This window comes from Melospiza melodia, chromosome 6 (assembly GCF_035770615.1).
Source record: "Melospiza melodia melodia isolate bMelMel2 chromosome 6, bMelMel2.pri, whole genome shotgun sequence".
NCBI classification, from domain to species: domain Eukaryota; kingdom Metazoa; phylum Chordata; class Aves; order Passeriformes; family Passerellidae; genus Melospiza; species Melospiza melodia.
Window position 1 is genome coordinate 134,238 of NC_086199.1, and position 14,884 is coordinate 149,121.

Here is a 14,884-nt window from a genome sequence, read left to right on the forward strand (position 1 = left end):
AAACGATTTATTCCCTGGGAGCCTGAAATTTTCTACTGCTGCACATGACATAGAGCTTTTATTCCTTTTTATAGATAGTTGATATTTTATACTTTATACAGCGCCCCCTGCCGTGTGCACCGGCGCTCTGCAGGCACAGCGATCCCTGCCGTCTGCACAGGCGCACTGCATGCAGAGCGCTGCGGCGTCGTTCGGTTCTGTTTAATGAAACTCGGCTGAATTCGGCGTGGTTCGGCTCTTGGTCTAAACTCGTTTCAGTTCGGCTCTTCGGCTAAACTCGGTCGTATTCGGCACATTGTCTAAATGCGGCTCAAGTCGGCTACACTCGGCTATCGGTTCCAGTCGGCTATCATCGGCTCTTGGTGTAAACTCGGCTGTTTTCGGCCGCACTGGGCTCTTCGGCTCAACTCGGCTGTTTTCGGCCACACTCGGCTCTTCGGTGAAACACGGCTGTTTTCGGCCGCACTCGGCTCTTCGGGGAAACTCGGCTCTTTCCGGCCACACTCGGCTCTTCGGGGAAACTCGGCTCTTTCCGGCCACACTCGGCTCTTCGGGGAAACTCGGCTCTTTCCGGCCACACTCGACTCTTCGGCTCTTCGGAACTATTCGGCCCGGCTCGGCTCCCTCAGGGCGGGAAAGCGGACGTGAGAGGACCCCGGCACAGCGAGGCGTTTACCCAGATGCCTCTCACAAACCCGCCAAAATACGCCCGCCCGCGGAGCCCCTGAGCCCACAGCATGTCTCGGGTACACATGAAACGCCACAGAAAAATCCGTCGGGGCCGCCATGACGTCGGTATTCCGTGCAGGCAGTGCAGTTAAACACCCACACGGTCCTCCACTTCCCCGCCCTTTTCGCCGCCATGCTGAGAAGGTCAAACAAAACTCCGCGACATCGCCCACGCGCCACTCCCAAGCTGGCCGCCTCTAGCTGCACGGCTGCAGTACCGCGCTCTGCCCACAAGGCGGCAGCACTGCCGCCCGCCCCAGCCGGGGGCGCAGCGCGCCTCGGGGCTGCGGCAGCGAAGGCGGCAAAAAAGAACAGGGGCGACCCCCGCCGAAAACTGCTCTGAAATAAATGCCCCAAAACAACCGGGAAGAGGGAAAAAAACCGTCTGCCTCTAATCTAATAGGATAAAAGACAAAACAAAACAAAACACAACACAAAAAAAATTATTTAAAAAAATATTTAAATATTTTTTAAAATATTTTTTCATATTAATATTCACATTTCTATTTACAACGTATATTGATGTACACTGTCCATTTATACATTTCTTTTTATAAATACATTTCTATTCCATATTGCATATATCCCTAAAACTTAAATTTATTTGTATATTTTTATAAATATTTTCACATAGTAAGTATACATTTCTGTTACGATTTTTACTTCGGTAACACTTGGATTATTTAAAATAAAACCTTTGCCTCCATCCACATTAAAGCCAAAAAGAACCCCTTTCTTCCAAACTGTACTTAAATATTTTATAAAATTCTATTTTTCAGGTTCATATTCACATTTACATTTAAAATGTATACTTATGTATACTGTTATTTGTATTCTTCATTACATCACTTCCTATTATTTGTATTTATTTATATTTTGTGTTTATATATATATTTATATCTTGATTGTATATCTCAATATTTAGAAATATATAACAATATCTACATTCATACTATTTAAAATAAAAACCCTGCCTCTAACACAACAATAAAAAAAAACCGAACCCTTTCTTTTAAAAAATATTTAAATAGATTTTATCCTAATGTTCAATTGTTATATTCATATTTGTATTTATAATGTATATTAATGTATATTGCTTACTTATATATTTATCTTTACCAATGTCAATTTATAAATAAATTTATATTCTATATTACATCCGATGCGAGTAGGTATTTATATTTTTTATATTTTTTTATTCATATTTTTATATGGATTAAATATTTCTGCGTCAAGATTTTTACTTCTGGAACACGTATAATATTCAAATTAAAAACCCTGCCTCTACTTAAATAAAAGCCAAAACATTCCATTTCTTTTAAACGATATTTACATATTTTTATATTTATATTCCCATTTATAATTTATATTGCCATTTAATGTTATTTATATTCCATGCCACAACTCCTCATATTACTTACATATATTTATATTTAAATTTATATTCATAGTTTAGCAATTTCTCTTTATATATTTATTATATATTTCTATCTTAAGATCCACATTTCTATATTGCTTATATTATTTAAAATAAAACTCCTGCCTCTAACCAAATAAAAACCAAGGACACCCCTTTATTTGAACCAGATTTAAAATTTACGAAGTAAATTTATTTTTCAAAATTATAATGATATTTATATGGATATTTTTATTTATTTTATGCATAGATTTTATCTATATTAGAGGGAATACCTTCTAATATAATCATAGAAATATATTTTCTGTATTATACATATTTTCTTACTTATATTTCTTTAAATTAAATATGTATAGATATTTGTATTTCTATATATATTTGTATATCTGAATTTATATTTTATTGCTATCATTTAAAAACCCCAGCCTATACCCTAATAAAACTGCCCAATTTACTTTAACTCTATTTAAATATTTTTATATTTACAATCTATATTTATATATCTTTGTGTATATATATATAAAATAGACTATCATTTATCTATATGATAACATGTTACAATTATATACCATATATTATAGTTTTATGTATGTATCTGTTATCTATATTTATGTTTACCACTCTAATGTTATATTTATTTTTAAATGTATATTTATTTCTATTTTCATCTCTACATTAAACCATGTCAGTTCATTAACCCGACGCACCAGAGCCACAACAATACTGTACCTTTGTCAGCACCGGCACGCAGCACACGCCCATCCCATCGCAGCACAGCAAAACAAAACCTATTTCTGTTACTAACGGAACAAATATCCCACAACGTCACTGAACCCTAATAAAAACTCAAATAAACCTAACTGTAAATAAATTTTAAATCCCACTATAAAGTAGCCCAAAACCTCCGCACATGCTCATCATAAACTTCCTCCTAAACCAGTATCTCAAAAACCCCAAAAAACTCAAACACACCTTGAAAATGACACAACTGCTAATAAAAACAAACACCCATTAAAAATTAAATCAAACCAACGCACTAGACTCAAAACTGCACAACTGACCCTAAACATTACTAAAAAAAGTCCCCAAAGCTCTACCTTTATGTTAATGCACAAATAATAACATGTAATCTATAAAAGTTATTTCAAAAAATTAAAAAAAATAATTAAAACCATGAAAATAAAAAACCTAAACTATTAAAATATTAAAAAATATCACTACCTAAATTAAAAAACATATTGCCTATAAAAACCCACCATATAAATGCCCCTGTCCCAAAAAATAAAAATAAAAAAAGCTATTGAACCACAAAGAAATCAGAACTTAGGAACACCAAAACCATAATGTTCAAGAACTCACACCACATCCCTTATCATACACCAACTACAAACAAGATAAAGCAATACAATGAATTCTTAAAAACCACCTTAAAACCACTACATTGAAAAACATTTCAAAAATTAAAAACTGCATCTAACAAAAGCCATCTAATAAATTCACACCCAAAACTCCAGCAGCCCAGCTGGCCCTACCAAAGCTCTAGGTTCATACATACAGTAAACAAAACCAAAATCCCAGTAATACCCATCAGAAATCTATGAAAGAACCCTACTGAAATTAATCCTGCCTCAAATACAAACCAACCCATCCAGAAAGTCAGCTTCACTCAAAAAACAATTTACACAGAGTTAATAATACCAAGAAATGAAACAACACACCATATACCACCAATGAATATCATAGTGAAGGAAAAAAAAAACACTACATTTTTTCCTTTTTGTTTTTTAAACTAACTTCTTTTATTAGCTAGAACAAAAGATTTTGCCAGGACTGTAACAACAACAACAACCTCTTTTTCTTCTTCTCCTTCTGAGATGTCCCTTCTCACTCCCAAATTCCTCTCAACTCCTGAGTTTACATCCAAGCAAAAAGCAAAATTCCTGCACTCGTCCCTCCGATGCTCCTGTCAGATTCTCTGTTTCCCTCCACATCTTCTTACACTTTCAGTCCTCACGCTGTCCCGCCGTGATGAGTCTGACAGAAGAATTGGCACATGTTAACAGAGCATTTCCCTCCCTCCCTCTGCTTTCCTCAGCGCATTTCAATCCATCCCAGGCCTGCAGTGATGCACGCTCACCCCAAAGCTCACAGCAAGCATGCAGCAGCTCAGGCTCACTCGGCTCCAGGGCCCAGAGCCTGCAGGCCCTGCAGCTGCCACACGGATGGACCTGGTTCCCTCCCCGGGTGCCCAGAGGGAAACCTGAGGGCAGGCGTCCACCCCGAGGGGGCACCCGCAGCCCCGGGCAGGCATGGAGTCGCCGGCTGCTCTCTGGGGACGACACCCTCCCTGCAGGCCACACTGCCTCGTCCTCTCCCTCCCTGGGGGACAGGCACCTCCAGGGTCTGTGACCAGCCCCCTTCCGTCAGCATCCAGGGGCTCTGTCAGAGCCAGAGGGCTCAATTCGTGGTGAGTACCGATGGCACACAAACGGCAGCCCGAGGAAATCGTGTTCTGGCCTCTAAGTGCTTGGGACAGGGTCTGATTTTTTGTTTTGTACTTGTATGATGATTAGTACAACAGGGCTCTGATGGATGACATGGCAACAGAGAATTAAAAACTCCTCGACAGGATTACATCGACTTCTAGGAAAAGACAAAAGCTTAGGACCCTTCTGAAATCTACTTTTAATCCAAAGCACGGGGATTGTCAGCATGCTGCACCTTCCAGCTTTTCAAAGCAGCTTACCTCTGAAGACCAGGAAACATTGATTTCTACAGAAACAATGGGCAACCCCCAGGCTAATGTCAGCACTACTGTTTAATAGGGGACCTGCCAGCGTGCCAGTCCAGCTTCAAGTGTGCTTTACTTCAGTCTAACGTCCCCACAAAATTCTTCTCACATCTTCCAACCCTGAAATCTTATTTTCCCCTAAATCTTCTCTTCATTAGCAATTTCCAAGTAACATGGTATTTTTACAACATTCAAAAATGTCATGCTGGACTGTGCTAGAGAGTAATCTGCAAATATAAGCTTAGCAAAGTTTGAATTGACTTGAACAGAGAAAAAACCTACAAGTGAACACCTACACCTGCCTACAAAGAGCTAACAAGCCCCTGGCAGCTGCCAGCATCAAAGCACAGCGGATGTTTCTAATACAGGGTAAGGATAACAACATCACCTTCTGTTCTCTCCAGCTTCTTTTCCCTGCAGTCATATTTTGCTTCTTATGATTTTTTTAGTCTCTGTATCTTCTTGGACAGCACCGAGCCCGATGACAAGGATACGAGAGTCTTTCCCTGCCGTAGGGAGAGAACCAGGAAAACAGTTAAAATAAGAACAGGGCAGTTTGAAATTCGTACTTGCAACGAGAAGCAGCGCCTAACCAACAGAACAAAAGTAAACAAAGCACGACACCTCCCTGGGGACAGAAGACTTATAAACTCTCCAGGATTCACAATTCTAGCCACCAACCCCTTCAGGACAGCAGGCAAGTGTCCCCTGGGGTGGTGCTGCACCAAAGAACCATCTGAGAGGTTCCAAAGAGTGAAATGCACAATATTTTGCAAAGACAAAAAATCCTGCAAAATAACAAAAATACAATAGATGTAAACTACAGGGCAAGAGTACAAGTGTTCACTTTAAGAGCTGGAACCATCCAGGTGAGCACCTGATAACTGGATCCTCACCAGAGTTTGAACCCTTCAGGACACAGAAGGGTTTTCCCCAGGAATTTCACAGACTGAGTTTTGATAGAAGCACGCTCGCCGGATTCTCAGAAATGTCGCCCATTCTCCAGGTGTCTGGAGAGAACTGCAAATGGCTCTCACGTAGTTGGAGCTGGTTCTGTAAGGTCTCAGGGTGAATTTCACCAGATGCAACTGAATTGGGCAACTCCCAGTGAGACAGAGGGAACCCAAAGCTTGTTTTACCCAAACCTTGGGTAAGCAGAGCTGCAGCAAATACTGAGGAAACAGACATAACAGGGTAAAAATAATAAAACTATTGCTTTTTCTTTAATCTTGCCTTTTTTTTTTTTTTTTTATTCAGATGAGCAAAACAATGAAGGAGAAGGTGAAAAACTCACCATTACTGAACATTTCATCATCTCTAAGCTGAGCATCCTTAGCATAGAGGACTCCAGAGTTAAAATTCACTGATCCCTGGGAAATAAAACCAAATATATGACAAACAGTCAAACAGAAGGCGTAAAAATTTGTTTCCTCTACGGACTTTCAAGTACGTATCTTTGTATATATCCTACACATTACAACATACACTTTACACCATCTCCTAATATATAATAATTTACCTTTAAACTTTGATAGTATAGTGTGGAGAAATGGCTCCATGACAGAGGTCACGCAGACATTCGCTCGTTAGCCGACCAGGAGCTGGGAAAGTACCGAACACAGGTATTTTTGAGTTTTGCACCTGCAAGATAGCGTGTGCCTGGGCCTAGCTGGGTAGGATAACAAGTAGACAGAGAGACGTGGGAAATAGGGAATGTAGGCCCAAAGGAATGAGGAAGAGTTGATGGTATAGTTTAACCAATAGATCGCTTGGCTTACAGAATATTCATAAGCTTATTATGTGCTGTATAAGTGTCTGATACTCTCTGCAATAAACATAGCTTGCTGATCTCATATTGAGTGTCCGAGTCTTCCCTCACCCAAGAGTATAGCATAAAATTATTAACTAAAATTGGTGATCTATTATTATTATTAAGTTGTGCTTAAAGTTATTTTTGCTGTCATGTTCAAAACAATTTTTTTTTTTTTACTGTAATGAATGAGCAATTGATCTCAAAGTCATCACAAGCCCATCAAAAAAACAAAGCTCTATTCACCGGGCAGGTCTGTGAGCTAGAGGGTAGTTAGGCTTGTACTTACCTCTTGCTGTTCATGAACCAATAAATCCTGTCAACAAAACCAGGATCTTTAGCCCACTCCTATTAAAGATTCTACAAGGATGATGGTTTGATTTGTGTTTAGAAGTTTAGATTTAAAATGGCCAGTTCAATGGATAAATAAAGACAGTTGAAGTAGTATTACTTTACTATTATTATTATTATTATTATTGGTATTAGTATTATCAGCTACTGGAAGAAACAAACCAGTAGTATCTATACTTAATTACTTCTATTTCCAGAAAACAATAAAGAAAAAGAACCAAACCAGAAAAAGTCACTTCCTACCTTTTGTATCTCAGGATGATGAATTTCTCTTGGGCACTTCTCCAATTTATCAAGACTCATAGCACTGAAAGGCAAACAAAACAGTGCTTTATAGAAGGCCAAGTGCACGTTTCAAGGCTGAACCACCAACTGATTGCAGTGACAGCAGTTACAACATGAATCAGTCCAAGGGCCTCTCTTAAATGGAATGGAATGTTTTGTGGAACTGCCATTTCTTTCCCAAAATACTAACTTCCAACACTTCCTAAACTTATTTTGCATTTTAAAAACAGAAATTAGTAAGACTCTGTGTGGACATCAGGTTTATTTCCTTCTAATGCACAGAGCTCTGTTCCATCATCCTTCACTTTGGCTCTACACAGAATCATGGTGAGCTTTTTAGGAGTGCTCAATAATCAATTCTATTTCTTTTCCTAGTTCTCTCTCTTCTTCAATAATTAAAGGCAAGTCAAATGAAAAATGACAAGTTCAGCATCAGAGTCACACTTTTCCCCTTTGTCTGCTCAAGAACAGGCTTTAAATCCACTTATTGCTGCCTTCAACGATTCAGACTTGCAAAACCATTCTTACATGTTTTACAGGTTTATCATAAAACCCACAGAACACAAGCTCTGAATTACAGGAAAAGGTACACAGGCAAATATCTAAACTGATTACTTATTTGAAAACACATACCTTAATTCAGATTGCACCCAGAATGTTTCTGTGGGACACTAAGGGAGACATATTTTGTGAGTACCCTGTAAACGAGAAAAGCTAGCATAGATTACAGGACATACTCACTTTTTCTGCATATTCAGATAGAATTATTAATAAAAACAATTAAGTTTAAAAAGAAGGAAGATAACCAAGGTAATTTTACTCAGCTATATTTACTCCCGATTTAGAGAAAAAAAAAAAGGCCCGGGTGCTGCAAAGAAAAAAAAAGTGAACCACAAACGCTTACAGTAGAATTTTAAAACAATCGCTTGGATAAAAGAATCTTATGGAACGTGAAGTAGAAAAAAAGTGAAACCACTATCAGACCTGCCTATTTTCTCACCAGTGTACAAGAAAATCCTAAAAGCAGTATGAAGTCACTGCCTAAAACCGGTCATGGGATGTAACCAAGAACAATTTAGGCATTTGCTAATCTAGACAGAAACCTTTTCTGGATGCTAGTGTCAAATCACAAGTTTTGTCTTTCAGAAGCTCGACAATGCTGGAAAGCATTTTCTCCGGGGCTCGGGAGGGCAGGGGCGGAAGGGGGGGTGACTTTGCAGCTCGCACCTGTGCCATCCGAAGCACACAGCCCGCCCGCTCCCTGCGCTGGGCATTCTCCCGGCCATCTCTGGGTGTCCCGCTCAGCGCCGCTCCATCCGCTGTCACGGCACAAAGAGCCACGAGCACTAACGCAGGCAGCAGCCCCGTCATGCCGGCGATACCGCAGCGCTCCCTGCTCGCAGCGCCCAACACGCGGCGGAGCCGCCTCCGCCCGCAGCACCGGCAGCAGCCCGAGGGAGACGGCTGCAGCTCGGGGGCTCCTCCGGCGCCTCCGCCAGCCCGAGGGCAGCCGCCCCACCGGGACCGCGGGAGCACCCGGCGCCGCTCGCCCGGGGCGGCTCCTGCAGCTCCCGGCCCGCGGCAGCAAAGCACCGCCTCGCCCTCCGCCATCGGCGGGCGGCAGCGCCCCCGCCCCCGGCACCACTGTGTGCGGCCGAGGAACCGGGCGGACGCTCCTTCCGCGCTGCTCAGCTCCGCGCGGGCGGCCAGACGGAGGCTGCGCCCCTCCAGCGTCGCTGTCCCGCGCGGGAGAGGCGCCGGCAGCTGCGCGCGCACAGCCCCGCGCGACCGCCTGGCACGCCAGCCACTCATGTGCCGCGTCGGCCGTTGCGTCACACGCCGCGTCGGTAGCACGGCCTGCCGGGAGTTGTAGTCTCGGGCTGACAGCCACCGCTCCGTCCCCCGGGAGCCACCGGGACCTGCACTCCCTCCTGGGCATCAAACGGGTCCTTCGCCCCAGGGCGGGGAAGGACCTGAGGCAGCACCGCTCCTCCCGAATGCCCTCTCTTTTTCCTTCCAACTCTTTTTACTTTTTTCACTCTGTTTTTCACCACTTCCCTTCCCTTTTCCTTTTCCCTTTCCCTTCCCTTTCCTTTCCCCTTTCTTGTATTTCTAATCTTGGTTTACCTTTCCACCTTTAGAATAAAAAAGCAGCAGTAGAAACTTTCAGGCTACCCGAGAGTAAAAAAAAAACTCTGCAAAACGAAAATGATTTAAAGAAAACTATTTATTCCCTGGGAGCCTGAAATTTTCTACTGCTGCACGTGACACAGAGCTTTTATTCCTTCTTATAGATAGTTGATATTTTATATAAATTTATAGTTTATATTGATGCATTATATTAATAACTATATATAATATGCACCTTATTCAAAAAATATACGGGAATTATTTTTTAAATTATTTACCATATCTACTGCTACAACTTATTTTTCCTTATATTTCTAATTTTTATATAAATCTTTAATGTGTTTATGATATATTTCTATACTTATATTTCTACCTTTATATTATTTGTATTTGTAATTTTTACACTAAAACACCTGCTTTGGCAAAGAAAAAACAAAACCATCCATTATTTTAAACTACCTAAATTTTTTTTATATTTATATTTATCATAATATACAACAAATGATAGATATAGATAGATAGATACATATATCACATACATATTTATATCTATTTTATATCCATTTCCTATAATATATTTAATAAAATATATGCAGTATTACGTGTATTATATACTTTACAATTCATGTTATTTTACATTTACAATTTATTATTAATTTTTGATATATCTGCATATAGTTGCAATACATTTATATATTTGTATTTTTGTTTGGGTTGTATTTACATTTATATTCTCTATTCATATATCTATAAACATACACAATACTCTATTAAAATTAGAGTAACTTATTGTAACATATAATGACTTATGTTACATGTTAAATATTAAAAATTGACCGAATATATAAAAATAAAATTGGCCCATTCCCATTGCTACACATCTATTTCTTTTGTTTCAATATAGTTAGAGTCATAATTGCATATTTAAAATCCAATTCCTAAATGAAATGACAGAACAAACAGCATCAAATTCCCACCAATATCTTCCAAAAACATCAAGATACCTCCAACACCCAAACAAGTGTCAGCGAAAAAACAAAGAACACTCTTTTCAATAACAATTCTCATCACGACAGAAAAATGGAACCAAAATAAAAGAAAATCCTATAGAAACACACACAGAAAATTACAAAAAGTACTAAAAAAAAGTCAAACCAATCTACTCAACTCAAGACAGTGCCACTCACCCTGAACGACGTTACTAAAAAAAAATAAAAAACAACAAAATTCTACCTCTACACTAACTCAAAGAATAAACAATCCTCTGTAAAGATAACTTTAAAACCTGAACTAATTAACAAAATGGATAAACATCTCAACCACTAAAAACTAAGAAATTAACTACCCAAATAAATAAATACTTTAAAAACCCACCATATAAATACCCATGTTTCCAAAAAAAACCCTGATAAACAATACGCAAATACATTAAAAGACAACAACAACAACAACAAAGGAAAATAAAGAAACCAACAACAAGAATAATACCAAAAAACAGATAAATCTGCAACAAAAAAATTATTCCCCACTGAATAAACCCATAGTGCCTCAAGTTATCAAAATAAAAATACCACCTAGAAACAAACACAAAGACTAAAGACAAACGTAACCATAAACAATGTCCCCCAAATTACCCGTAACCATAAAACATACACTACAATCAAACAAACCAAACAAATAAAAGCCCTGGAAGACGATAAACACACATGCAATTATCGAGATTAAAAACCCGCTGCTATGAACGACAGGACGCTACCCCAAGCCCCCCAAAACAAACACTACACACTCACGCTAATAAAAGCCACCGCAACAGAATTAAAATGCGAACCGCTGCTTCGCGCTACGACCCGTAAAAACCATTGCGCGCCCTTCTAAACATAATACCCCGGCAAAAAAATATATATCCTGTTATGAACAAAAACTCGGTTAATATTTTTTATGAGAAAAAGTTTCAAAAAGGCAGCCAGACCACTGGCCCTGCCCAAGTTCTGTGTGTTTTGTTATTGTAATCACGGGTCGTTGTCGTTAATGGTTGTTTTTGTATTAGTAAAAGCCCTGGCCGGGGCGAGGTAATGGCCCTTCTCCTGGGTGGGGACCTTGCCCGAAGCTAAGTTGTACCTTTCCCAGAATAGTGAAGACACCTGAGAAGGTGGGGGGGGGGGTTATGCAAAGTGACTCGCAAGACCAGAATGCTTTGTGAGACCCCCATCTCCAAACTCATGGAGAAACCCCAAAAACAACGAGCCACCTAAGAGTTGAGAGACTAGAGTGATGTCTGGACGTGAGGAACCGAGTGCTGAGCCTGCAGAGACGCAGAACACCTTCGGACCCTCTCGCCCTGACCATGGGAGTTGACCCCGGAGCTGAGACCAGGCCGACTGAGTGAGAGAAACCAACATCTGACACCATCTTATGGGATCAGGAGACCCAAAAAGGCTCCCAAGAGGATCTGATCCCCAGCTCTGCCCCTGGTGGACAGAGCTGCGCATATCCTCCTCCTCTGAGTCGCCCTGGGAGACGACGGACGCTGCAGACCCGTCGAGCCGCCCAATCCTGAGCTGATCACTTTTTAATTAAGGCATTACACAGCAGAAGAAGTCTCCTGGCCCTGTTTATTTCATATCTGACTACAAAACCCAATCCGAAACGAACCTTTATCATCTCTACCGGCACCGAGAACCGTGCCGCTCAGGAAGAACACCATATCCCTTAGCGGACACCCGCTGCAAACCGAACCCAGCGATGCCATCAACGCCTCCAAAGCGCCTCCGAGCCACGGCACCGCCGAACTTGGAGCGGCCGAACCCCGCGCTCGCTGCCGGCCCCGGACGGAGCGCGGCTCCCGGCAGGAAAGCGGCTCCTGTGGCGGCTGCTCCGGCACGCGGGGCCGGCGCCGCCCCGGGGAGCCCCGCCCGCTGCCCCTGCCCGGCGGGGCCGGCACCGGGCCCGGGGCTACCGGCGGCGCCCGAGCCCCGCGCCCGGAGCGGACGGAGCGGCCGGCACCGCCCGGGCCGGCGCAGCAGCGCCCGCGCCGCCTCTGCCGCCCTTGGCCGGCCCGGCCCGGCTCCGCTCGGCTCCGCACGGCTCGCACCGGCGCGGCTCCGCCACTGCCGCCCTCGGCCGGCCCGGCCGCGCCGAATCCCCCGTGCGCCCCGGCAGCTGCCCGGGCCGTGCCAGCAGCGCTCCCGAGCGGGAACGTTCCGGGCCGGGCCGCGGGCACGAGGAGCGCCCTCCAATGCAGCGGCACAGCCCCATTGCAGCCCTGCAAACGCTGCCGGAGCTGCGGCTTCCCGCAACCAACCCCGAAACCGCAGACGGGGCGCACCTCACTTCAACAAGGGCAAAGAAATGTGTTCTCCCCTAAAATTTCACCCCCTAGAAGAGCAGAAAAGTAGGGGCGCTCCCCAAATGAAAGCCTTCGACTGATGGGAAAGGGCGATTTCGACCTCCATTCAAACCCTTGAAAAGGAGGGACACCAGGGCTGCCCCCGCCATTTAAACCCGAGGGTGGTGCAAATGGGGTGGCTGCCTTCAAATCAAACCCATAATGCCACAAGAATACTTTTCCCATTCCCCTTAGAATAGAACGCAGGGATTCCCTGTCACCCCCGGGATACCCCAACAGCCTGCAAAAGGCAGCTTTTCCTGCAATCAACACCCTTAAAACCACAAGTCAAGAGGGATCCCCTCAGGTCAAACGCAGACAATAAGAGAAGAGGAGCTGCTTCCTTCTCCTTAATCCCTTTTGTCCTCGCAAGCTCCATTTTTGTTCCTGGGGATCCGGGGAGGGACTGGCAAGATGAAATTGCAAAGGGGAAGGAGAAAATTCCCCGCTCCAAACCCACACGGGCTCACCTGTTCGGCTGCTGCTCCCCGGCACAAAGATTCGTCCCTCGGCGCCTCCTTTAAGCGATGCTCCACGTACCCAAGCGCGGATCCAGGTGGTGCCCCCGACCCTGTGGGAAGCTCCCGCAGTCCTTCCATGAGACAGCGCCGGGAGTGCCCCATAAACCCCTCCACTCAGCAGCTCCGTGCAAAAGGGAGCTGAGGCAAAGCCTCCCCCTAAAACAGCCTCGCCCCGGCAGGAGCCGGCCCCTCATCATCCTCACACTCACACCTGGGCTGCTCCGAGCCCCCATCATCCTCACAGCTCATACCTGGGCTGCTCCGAGACCCCATTATCCTCACACTCACACCTGGGCTGCTCCGAGCCCCCATCATATATTTTTCATATTTATATTCGCATTTATATTTAGAATTTATATTACTCTATAATAAAAATTATATTATATATTGCATCTCTTCATGTTACTTGCATAGATTTCTATTTCTATTCATAGTTTGGTATTATATCTTTATATCTCTATATATTTATTATATATTTCTGTATGTCGATTTACATTTCTATAGTACTTATATTATTTAAAATAAAACCCCTGCCTCTAACGAAATAAAAAGCAAAGACACCCCTTTCTTTAAAACACATTTAAAAGTTTAAAAATAATTTTGTTTGTCATAATTCTATTCACATCTATATTTGTAATTTTCGTTTGTTATATTTATAGATATTATATATATTGGAGAGAATACCTTTTTATATAATAACATATAGATTCTTTTGACACAATAGATTTCTTTTACTTATATTTATATGTATTAAATATTTATTGATATCGACATATATATGATATATTTGCATTTCTAGTTTTATATTTTTTATGAAATCTCCAGCCCATACCCCAATAAAAGCCAAACAATCCCCAATTTATTTAAACTATATTTAAACATAAATCCTGTCACGGCTGCATTGCACAGCAGTGCCCCAAGCTAATCTGACACTTGTTCATCCCCTGGACCTGAAACTGAACCCGCTCACCTTGATCGCACCTGGCAGAACCATTTTCGTACCTTTTTCTGGCATGTCTTGGTTTTGTTTTCTTTTGTCTTGAGTTTTTGTGGCCTTTATTGCCTCTCTTTTTTTCTGGCACTTCTTGGGGTTTTTTCTTCGTTTCTTCTTGCCCATCTTGGTGTTTTTTCTGGTTTTTCCTTGCCCCCCTTGGGGGTTTTTTTCAGTTTTTTTTTTTTTTTTCCTGGGTTTTCCTTTTCTGGATTTTTTCTTTGCCATCTTGGTTTTTTTGTTGCGATTTTTTTTTCTTGCCCATCTTGGGGTTTTCCTCTGGTCTGTTTTCAGGGATTTTTCTTGCCCATCTTCGTTTTTTTTTTTTTTTTTGTTGGTTTTTCTTTTCTTTTCTTCTTCTATTTTTTTTCCCCCTAGGTTTCTCCTTGCCCTCCTGGTTTTTGGGTTTTTTTATCTTCTTATCTTCCTTCCTTCCTTCCTTCCTTCCTTCCTTCCTTCCTTCCTTCCTTCCTT

At 42.2% G+C, this 14,884-nt stretch overlaps 1 long non-coding RNA gene across 1 annotated transcript; it reads right to left on the reverse strand.

The window, feature by feature from the left end:
• Nucleotides 1–2,557: 2,557 nt before the first annotated feature.
• LOC134419958 (uncharacterized) lies at nucleotides 2,558–12,335 on the reverse strand. The gene is made up of 3 exons (XR_010028206.1): nucleotides 12,166–12,335; nucleotides 5,326–8,081; nucleotides 2,558–4,731 (listed from the first exon to the last, which is right to left on the reverse strand). It is a non-coding gene; the product is annotated as an uncharacterized LOC134419958 (long non-coding RNA).
• Nucleotides 12,336–14,884: the final 2,549 nt, after the last annotated feature.